The sequence below is a fragment of the Euprymna scolopes genome, chromosome 3, assembly GCF_053919585.1.
Source record: "Euprymna scolopes isolate OS-2025 chromosome 3, ASM5391958v1, whole genome shotgun sequence".
Taxonomy (NCBI): Eukaryota; Metazoa; Mollusca; class Cephalopoda; order Sepiida; family Sepiolidae; genus Euprymna; species Euprymna scolopes.
This window is the reverse complement of record NC_136484.1, coordinates 25271286-25282028: the sequence shown is the minus strand read 5'-3', so window position 1 is coordinate 25282028 and position 10743 is coordinate 25271286. Positions and strand designations below refer to the sequence as shown.

Genomic DNA, 10743 nt, shown 5'->3' with positions numbered 1-10743 from the left:
TATATTATACAAAATGTATATATATATATTATACAAAATGTATATATATATTATACAAAATGTATATATATATTATACAAAAATATATATATATTATACAATATATATATATATATATATATATATATATATATATATATATATATATATTTCTGTGTATTAGAACGTTTCCATCTTAAATTCTATGCAATTATGCAGACTGTAGAAACTATGCATAAATAGAATTCCGCGTAATAGTGAAATGAAACCAATCATCTAATAGAAAATCATAAAAAATGAATAAATAATTAATTAACACCCGTTTTTCAAAGGAATATGCAAATTAGTTAACCTTCATGTAGTCGCTCACATATCCATTACTAAGAATATTAAAAAGTTCATTGTAATAGTTTTTAAATAGATAAAGTAGGTTTTAATATCAATGTCAGAGTGAGAAAAAAAAAAACTCAACTTATATATAATAAATATATACTAGCAGGGAGATCCGACGTTGCCCAGGATTAAATGACGATCAATTAATGCTTCGCCCTTCCATATTTTATTGTCATCGAAATCAGTGAAATCGATTGATTACCTGCTCTGATTGGGGATCCACTGCAGTGAACCAGGAGAAAGCTTTCCATGCCTTCTCGCAGTAACTTAGTCCGCAATACATTGTAGTTTGCACTGCACAGTAAATAACCTACTGTTGATTAGATAAAATTATTTTCATATAATGACTTGAATTAAAGTTTAAAATGCAAAAGTCAAGTATGGTTCAATTGTAGTCTAAACAGGAACATTCATCTCGAACGCGACAATGTCATATCAAAGAACCTACTGTTGAGTTTATATGCCTTACTGCTTGTGCGATGATAATGGCTTCAATTTAAGTTTAAAATGAAAACGTCAAGTATCATGGTGCAATTGTGCCTTAAACAGAAATATTCATTTCGAACGTGCACCTGTCATATTAAAGAACCTAGTGTTAATTTTATATGTTGAGCATTTCGACGTGTGGTAATAAAACTTCTCAAATGCACTTATGATGTAAGACTGTGTGAGGTGTTAACTTTAGTCAAAATCGGCTGTTCCTTCTTTTATCAAATTATATCGATTACTGATACTTATCAAAGACATTCCGATACAAAACCTGTCTAAGAACACTGTCAGGCATATAAAGTACCTTTGTATGAAATCTCATAAAAATCTGCCATAAAGAACGAACACACACACACACACAAAGTTCCTTTTACATAATAATAGAGACAGAGATATATGTATATATGTATATAATTATATAAAGATTGTAAGGAGTCGACACAGGTCAATGAACGTTTCAACATTTCCATATCTCGTCAGGACTAGAAAAAATTCAATTATTTGTTCACCGACAACCTTGTCTGTTTTCCAGTTTAAAAGGGAGGCGGTAAGAACAGGGATTATCGAATCAAACTGAGGCATTTATTTACTTTCTGCTATATAATTATTTAAATCAATCAAGATTAATCTGCATCAAAAGTGAGAGTATCAACTTGTTTAGTTCTACGACTTAACTCACCAATTTTATTTTAAGACGAAACTGGTCAGTAAGTGCGTGACAGGTGCTCTAAACTAATGAATAATAATAACTAGTGAGACCTATGGAAATTCCATAGCGGTATCTTTCATATGTAATATATAGCTGCTGGACATTCTGTGGACGTTCAGTGTAAATAGAAACCCTGCGATATTATTGTACCTATTTACAATGCCTCCCCACGGGACAGAGTTAGACACCAAGGTCGTTTTTTAACGTGAAGAAAAGGTACAAAAATAAAAATTGTCTCAGTCGTGAAGGATTTCTCCTCCACTGAAAGAGAACGAGAAATGGAAGTGGCGCATCTGAAGAACAGATACTACACTTTGAGGTATTTATTTGCTCCCCCACCGAGCAAATTAGGCACAAGGCCGATTTTTAAAGTGAGGAGTGAAGGGGAAATGGGGACCAACTCCCCGGGGAGTAAGGGAGCTGGATAGTGACAATTGGTATGAAGGGTTGCCCCTACATTGACCAAGGTCTTATCTGTGGGGTCGCCCCCACATAGGGTCTTTGCTTGCAGTATCTGCCGGAACAGATGGTATTTATTTGCTCCCCCACTGAGCAAATTAGGCACAAGGCCGATTTTTAATGTGAGGAGTGAAGGGGAAATGGGGACCAACTCCCCGGGGAGTAGGGGAGTTGGATAATGACAATTGGTATGAAGGGTTGCCCCTACATTGACCAAGGTCTTATATGTGAGGTTGCCCACACATATGGTCTTTGCTTGCAGTATCTGCCGGAACAGATGGTATTTATTTGCTCCCCCACTGAGCAAATTAGGCACAAGGCCGTTTTTAATGTGAGGTAAAAACCAGCTCCCCTAAAAGGGGTCACTCTGGTTACCAAAAATAATAATTGTCCCAGTATAGAGGGTTTCCCCTCCATTGACCGGTACAAATTATCTTAAGTGCAGCATCTGCCGGAACAGATACTACACTTTGATCTTGGCACCCTTTTGTTAAAACTGTAAAAGTATTTATGTAAGTAATCTGGTTAATGCAGTGTCAGAATATATCAGGTTATTACGGTTTACCTCAAATATCCTTATAGGAGTCTGTGACATATTTCTATTGTATGGACGCCCGGCGTGAACGGAAACGCCACAATATCATTATACCATCTTTAGACAGAACAGATACTACTCTTGGAGCCTAACCGAAAGACCAAGAATGTATATTTTGGTTTCACGTACGGCCCAAAAGTGACATCATATTTTTATTTAATTTTTTTTTTTTACATCATGTCTTCGATAATCGGGAGATCCTATTTATTAAAAAGGAGGATAGAAGGTGATAACATACTACGAACATTAAATTAGAACATTTATATACTAATTTAATGTTCGCAGTATGTTATTACCTTCTATCCTTCTTTTTAATAAATAAGATCTCCCGATCGAATAATTCATAATATAGAAACAGTAGCACACATACACGTTAAAGGTACTACGGTATTAATATATAGATGATAATAATAATAATAATAATAATAATAATAATAATAATAATAATAATATACGGCGTAATAAAGTTGACATACTGGTTCTTGTTAGATAACCAAAGTTAAGCGACGTTGAGCTTGGTCAATACCAGATGAGTGACTATTTTAAGGAATACCAAGCGCTGTATGTGGGAGAACGGTGACACCTCTCTGTAAAGCCTAATGTTGTCAAAATCGGGCTGTCGGCTAACAAAATATGTCTACCATTTTTAACGAGAGAAACATGGCTGGAGTGAAGAAAAAACAGCATAAAATTTTTCAGTTAGTTTTATTTATTCATTTTTTTTTTTTTTTTACGGTTGGAAACATTGCAGTTACTTTGATCTTTAAGAATTAAAAATAAATGTCGTTTGTATAGAAAAGGACCAATATCGAGCCAAATATTCCCAACTGCGACTTATGGAACAAACTGGAAATGACCGAAGCAGTTACTGATCAGAAAACTGGGAAAATAATCAAAAAAGGCAGACGACACTAAAACATACGAATGCAAAACCAGGTTAGGTTAAGTTTAAAAATATATATATATATCCTCACCTCCAAAAAGATAAAGCAGACCCCCCCCTTCCCCAAAAGAAAGTTTTTAATAAAATAAAGTTGATTCGCTAATTTGAAGAAAATTATTAAGCCCATTCTTAACACAAGAGGGGGTGGGATAATTGACCTTAATCTTAAATCAGGGCAAAGTATGAAGAAGTTGTTTCATTTTATGCTGTCAGCAACTTTCGGGGCGATAGGGGTCATCTCGTATAGAAATATCATTTAATCATATTTTAACTTTTTTAGCTTAAAAACCAGAAGTACTTGTACATTTTACGGACCGTGCTAAAATAATAACGTTACGATTTAGACAGTTATTCTTAACATTGGGAGGGCTGGTCTTTTTAATTATTCTGTTCTTTTACCTAACAATTTATATAAACAGATACCATAAAACTTGAATTTAACTTGAAAATCATATCTAAAAAATAGCACAGTCCATAAACTGCGCAAACACCAAACCAAGTAATTATTATTTCGCGTTTCTAAAAAAAAAAAAAAAAAGAAAATAATAATGATGATGATACTACTACTACTACTACTACTACTAATAATAATAATAATAACAACAACAACAATTACGTAAGTAATTTCCTATTTAATCAAAACTTCATTTAGCGAAAAAACTTAACAAACTGTTTGAATTGTTGTAATGTTTTTTTTACAAGGGAGTCACCACTTATCAAGGCTGGAATGCCACTCAGGGTAAGGGTTAATGAATGTAAAGTGATATAGTAATCGTTAATAGTGTAGATTGAGTAGAATTTGGATTATTTAAGGGAATGTCTCAATAAGAAATTGTTTACATTGGACTTGAAGGCTACCACATTATAATCGGCCGGGAAGCAGGCCAATGGAACAGAGAATAAATATTTTCATTTCATTTTCAAACGAAAAAAGGAGGAGATCTCTTCACTATACTACACAAAATTTCAGATTTAAGTCTTTTATAAGGAAAACTAAAACAAAACATTATTTCCATTATAAACGTTTCGGCCGATATAAGCTCTGACTTTCTTTGGGTGCCTATTCCCGAAATTTGGAAATTTCTGGTCGAACGTGGATGTGTTCATATCTAAAGGTCGGAGAGTATATCGGCTGAAACCTTGTGAGTACGACAATCAAGACGAAAATAGTTGTCCGAATAATACAAATTACTAATCTTTATCTAAAAAATTACGAAACATAAGAAGATTATATCATTTTTACTAAAAGTTAATGTTTTACGAATGTAGAAATCAATGATTTTTTTTCTTTATGAAAAGCATTCAATTATTGCATCATTCGTTGTCAAAAAAAAAAAAGTAATGCCTTTCTTCGCATTGAAACGAAAGTGAAAGTAGAATACGGCGACTGTTCATTTTTTTTTTCTAGTCAGCTCAATTGAAAACGTAGTATTCGTAAATTCTACTTATGACGGCCACGATTGAATCCCGATTTATTTGCCTCCCCACGAGGTCAGAGATAAACACATGATCAGTTGAGCCTTGTCCAAAATAATAAACAACATTTACACTTAAAATTACAGAGAAAAATCAACAATGTTGCCTGTGACAAGATTTTTTTTCTAAATAAACAATTTGATCGTCCAAAAATCTAACTTTATAAAAACGAGCTCATTAATGTTTTAAAAATATAAAATAAAATAAAAATCACATAGATAAAATTGTGCCATTTACTGGCATATTATCAACAGAAAATAAAAACATCGTGCGCGCGCGTGTGCGTTATTATAACATATCGGTACCCCGGAAATGTTTGAAAGAAAATATTTTAAGTCAATAGAATATTTTAAAGATAATTTTATGAAATCACTCCCGTCGCCAAATCTTTTTTTTTATTATTATTTTGCATGAGAAATCGTCCCCCCCCCTCAACTCATAAAACCACCAACAAACTAATATGTCATTTTAACATTTAGCGTGGGAGTTCACTCTAAAGTCTATTTATAATTTTATCCGGTGTTTGCAATGTGATGCCGATGTAATCAATCGCTAAGCATACGAAAAAAATAAAAATAACATTTTTTATAATTGTCAGTAAAAGATCAAATTTTGTCAATGGAAGTAAAAAAAAAAAAAAAAAAAAAAAAAAAAGAAAGAAAAAATAATAAAATTGAGATTTTTTTAAAGCTATAAATATTTTTTATAATGAATTCTTATTATGTCGTGTTCAATAGTAGAAAGCTTAAAATAAACATGTGATATTCTTTTTACTTTCAGGATGACATTTAAAAAAGTTCCAACAATCAAGACGACTTTTTTTTATTTGTCTCAATAAAAAAAAAGAAAGTAAAATAATACAAATAAAATTGTTTCTCCAAATTTAGAGATTCGTACTATGCTGTGTACATTTTGTGACAGTCGAAATACAAACAATAAAATATTCGACCTCGGATAAGCTTTCATGTTCAAGGTTTCAAAAATAAAAAGGACACGCGGTACAATAACATACTACTTAACTAAAACAAACACACACACACACAAACTGCAAAATACATTTTTAAAACTGACTCATCTTTCATGTATAAAAAAGCATTTGATCTTGGTTCTTTTGTTAATGTTCACGACAGTAGAAAAAACTGAACTGCTTATTTTCCTACGTCGGTTCAATTCGTATTGTCAAAGTTGTCAGTTTCACATTTCAGTAAGAAAATACAGATATTTTTTTGGTTACCCAAACAAACCACAATGCTACTGAGATGTAAGGAGCTTTTATGAATTAGGGGCCATGTTTATAAGGGAATGTTAAGTGGTGATGACGAAAGGCAGCGAAGTGTTTTGTGTGTGTGTGTGTGTGTGTGTGTGTGTGTGTCTGTCTGTGTATGTGAATATATGTGCATGTGTGTGTGTATGATGAATGTGTGTGTATGTGTGATCCGCTACTTTGTAACTTAATTACAGCAGCTGAAAGGTGAACACACAAAATGAAACCCGGTTTCCTGAAACTTATAAAGTAAACAAAACACGAAAAAACACATTTTTCAATTTTTTTTTAAATTTTTTTTTTAAATTGCTGCATTTTTTTGTGATTGTTAGGTGAAACGTTCCTTGAATTTCGTAGCCTACACGAAGGCAAGTTACTGGATTTTATGGAGTCACTTTGTGGATCGCCATGGAGGCTAATCGGTAATTCGGCATATTGACATTTAAAAAAACCATTTTGGTTCTCCTGTAGCAGATGTCTCCCTGGTTCTGCTTTCACTTTTTCTTATGCAGATGCCCCTATTCCGTGTTCGTAGCAGCGGGCCGACATCAGTGGACTTTTTTTTCTACCAAAATGATCATTAACAATATTTTTTTTTTTTTAATTTTAATGGTTAACATATTCCAAACTGGTATAAATTATTGCACAATAAAAATAAGTAAATTAAAACAAAAATCATTCTTCTTATTTAGAATTATTTAATCAAGTAAAAATGCCATTTAAAAAAAATTTTTTTTTTTTACTTGATTGGTAAATTTAAAGTCCACTGATGTCGAACCGCTGCTACGAATTCAGAATAAAGGCATGTAAGCGAGAATAAGCGAAAGCAGAATCAAGGAGATATCTGCTACAGGAGAACCGATATTTTTCTTTGATCAAGGCAGATTTAAAAAATATTAATCAGTTTGATTTTTTTTTTTTTTTGGAACGTGTTACCAGATAAGACTAAGAATAGCAATAGCGTAGAATATTTTCCGATGGAATGGACATGAATTCGGAAATAATGGCAGAACTAAGGAATTAAGAGGGAATAAAAAAACAAAAAAAGACATTGAATGAAATATTTGACAGAATTTGATCTGCATATTAATATTGTATGAATAGTGTGAATGTTGACCCCCCCCATATCCTTTTGGAAGTTGTCCCCCGCCCCAATAAAAGGCGTAGAAAGTCAGGTTAGTTGCTTTGTCTTTTTTTTTTCTTTTCTTTTTTTTTTTTTAAATTCTTATTCACTTACAATAATCACACTAGTTATCACTGCGAATTACTCACATGTCGTATTCCCTGGAGTCTGAGTAACAAAAAAGTGTCCTCATTATATTATTATTGTTGTTGTTGAAATAATCACAGAATTGTTTTGTTTCGTTTTGAGCGATCACTGACCATCGCAGCGTCAGCCAGCAACGAAAACAGAAAATATTCCAAGTATTTTAATCTTTCGAAGGAAATATTGAACATAGAAGAAACTTATGTGAAATTTTAAATTACAACATAAAAGTGACAAAAAAAGTGGAGAAAAAGAAGATGAAGATGTTTCATGGTGCTGATATAGATCAGTCCCCATGGCTGCGCATATTAGCGCGATAAAATGCAGTAACGCGAACGCGGTTACAACAGAAAGGCAATAAAGCCGGTTTTACAATGTTATTCTGTATTTTTTTAATTGTTTTTTTTTTGTTTTTCTAATACTTTTTAAAAAATTCAGTCACGTGGACATTCGCTTTTTTCTTTTTTTTTTTTTTTTTACACAGTGATCACCTCTTATCAAGGCCCGGAAGCCACTCAGGGATAAGGGTTATTGCAAGTACATTACGTTAGTGTGGAGATTTGATGAAGTGTTTACTTAAGGGGGCGGTTCATTAGGAATTTGTTAACGTTGGACTTCAAAATGCTTTTGTAACTTGTTACATTTAACGAGAACATGCTAACTCAAATATCTACAAATATATTTGAGGTACAATATATACCAAATATTTATCTCCCTCCCACGGCGGAACAACAATGTGACTCAAGGTCGGAAAGTGCGATTTTAAACTATCGCTCGCAGGGACATTTATTGAGTGGGTTTCTACCAACATTTTATTTCATTTTCGATTTTTAAGCGATTATCGACATTTACCAGACGGCCGTCTCATGCCAGCTATTTTTTCTTACTCTAACTTGGCAAATTTGTGTTTTGAAGTAAATAAACACTTTTAATATAAGTTTTAAAAAAATAACTTACCCAAGTAGGTAAAAGAGTAACTTATCTTGCTTTTTTTTTTTTTTTTTTTTTTTTTTTACCACGTTTTCGTTTTGTTGTCTATACTGCAAAATACCCGGAAAAGCACTCTGGCCGAATAAAAATTTACTGGGTAGCCCCGTCGGCATTCCTCAGTAAGAACGCCTCATACGGATTAGCAATAAACTAACCGCTTCTTAAAGTGTGAGAGGGTAAATCCTGGACCTAGAACTGCAGGGGAACAAACATCATACCGAATGAGAGGCACGGGCACGCCACTACGCCAGTAGTGCCCAAACCCTGCAAGTCTAATTTGGGTATGAAACCACCATCCAAGGGCATCTGGTAGCCACGTTATATAGCGTTTTCCAAAAAATTGTTAGGTGAAAGTACAGAATAGTTAAAAGTCCCCACCTCGTGCTAAGAATGGCTTTCTAAATAATGTTATTATTTCAACACAGTCCGTAAACTGAACAAGTACCTAAGTGTTTTCTGACTTTGGAAAGGTGAATCATTTCTTGAATTTCGTAGATCAAAACACATAGATTAGAGAAACCACGCCGAAATCAAATAAATAATAATAAAATAAACTATGCATATTGCATGACTAAAAGAAAGAGCATTCGAAAACAATAATCACACATAAATTTAAAAAAAAAAAAAGCAATAATAAAAAATAAAATAAAATGTCTTTTTGTTTTCCGTATTAGGATCTTGAGTTGAATTTTTTTTTTAGTCATTGTAACTAACTCGCTCCCGGATTTTATGAATGTAATATAGGCAGCCGCCATTGGGGGTGATTTATACAAGCACCTAAAATAGGAAATGGATTTTTTTTTAATTCAAAGAAATAAAATAAAAAATAAAAAAAGTGTGGCGGACCTGAAGGAGCTTGCCCCCTCCATTTAAATTTATTATTTTCGTCTTTCTTTTGTTTCAATTTTTTAGCGGATTATTATCGAATGGACATTAGTCTATCAGATTATAAAAAACAAAAATGGAAAAAAAAAAACAACTTGATATTTAAATATTTGTAGGGGCTGCAGAGTGCAGTGGAATACAACATTCTAGTAAATCGATCACCCATTTTAGAACCACTCGACGTTTGTAGGCCAAATTTTGCGAAATTAGCCTTTTAAAGCAGTTTAGCCTTTTTTAAAATTTCGATTTAAAAATAATCTTCGAAAAAAGGCCAAACTGCTTTAAAAAATTGCCCTTAAGCAGTTTCAGGAAAGTTCTAAAATGAATGACCGATCACCCCTGACTTTTTCTTTTTATCAATTTTTAGTACCAATTTCGATAATAGTCCGCTGGAAAAAATTGAAAAAAAAAGACCCCCCCGCCCATAAAAAAATTGTAGAAAAGGGGCAAGCTCCTTCAGGTCTGCCTTAAAAGTTCGTCAGGACAAAAGTTTTTGTAAAAAAAATAAATAAAATTGGGAAAAATAAAAACTTACATTTTGGAGTAAGGTGTTATCCGGATCATTTTCTGCCAAATTAATTTCCTCTTTTTTTTTTTTTTTTTTTTTTTGGTATTTTTAGTTGTTGCCTTTTTGTGTATTTATTATTCCCGTTTTAGAAAAGCGAAAAATGTGATGAGAACAATTAAAAAATAAATTTTGAAAAAAAAGCAGCAGTTTTATATTTCAAAACAGACACCGTCGAAAAGACTAAACTAAAAGGTAAAAAAAAAAAAATGAAGTAAAATGTACGACGAATTAACGATGAATTATTTTCTCTCTAATTAAAAAAAAAAGAAAGATAAACAATGATAATACATCCAATTTTTCCCCCAAAAAGGTTTGAAATTTTTATCCAGCTCTACATGATAGAGTTGTGTTTATTGACGTGTTTAAATTCATCCATTTTTTTTTTTGTAAATTCAAGTATTTTCTTTCAAATTTGTTTATATATATATATAATTTTTTTTTTTTTTTTTGTAATTAGAAAGAAATGATCCAGGTTTTTTTTTTTTTTTAAATACGACTTATATTTCAAAAAAGAAAAAAAAGGATAATTGTTTTTTTAAAGATTGCTTCATCCTTCGTAAAGTTAAAAATGCTCAAAAACTATCTTTTTCATGTGTGTGTGACTTAAATAATAGCAACAACAACAAAAAAGGAACGCTTCGTTTGTTGTTGCTTAAAAAGAGTGATATTATGTATGAAGTGCAGTGGATAATGCAGCTTTACCAAAGAGAAAATGATGGAGAGGAA

The 10743-nt window shown here is 32.3% G+C and overlaps 1 protein-coding gene across 3 annotated transcripts in view; it reads right to left on the bottom strand.

Annotated features, from left to right (window-relative positions):
- The window catches only part of LOC145253848 (phospholipid-transporting ATPase IA-like), a 517619-nt gene extending 507326 nt beyond the window's left edge, over positions 1 to 10293 (bottom strand). For 2 of the 3 annotated variants that reach the window (XM_080112989.1, XM_080112972.1), the window contains exon 1: positions 9985 to 10287. The gene's annotated coding sequence lies outside the window, so the exon portion shown is untranslated. Of the gene's footprint in view, positions 1 to 9984 lie in introns of all 3 variants that reach the window. The other variant, XM_080112987.1, reaches the window with a different exon arrangement.
- Between the last annotated feature and the right edge of the window lie 450 nt (positions 10294 to 10743).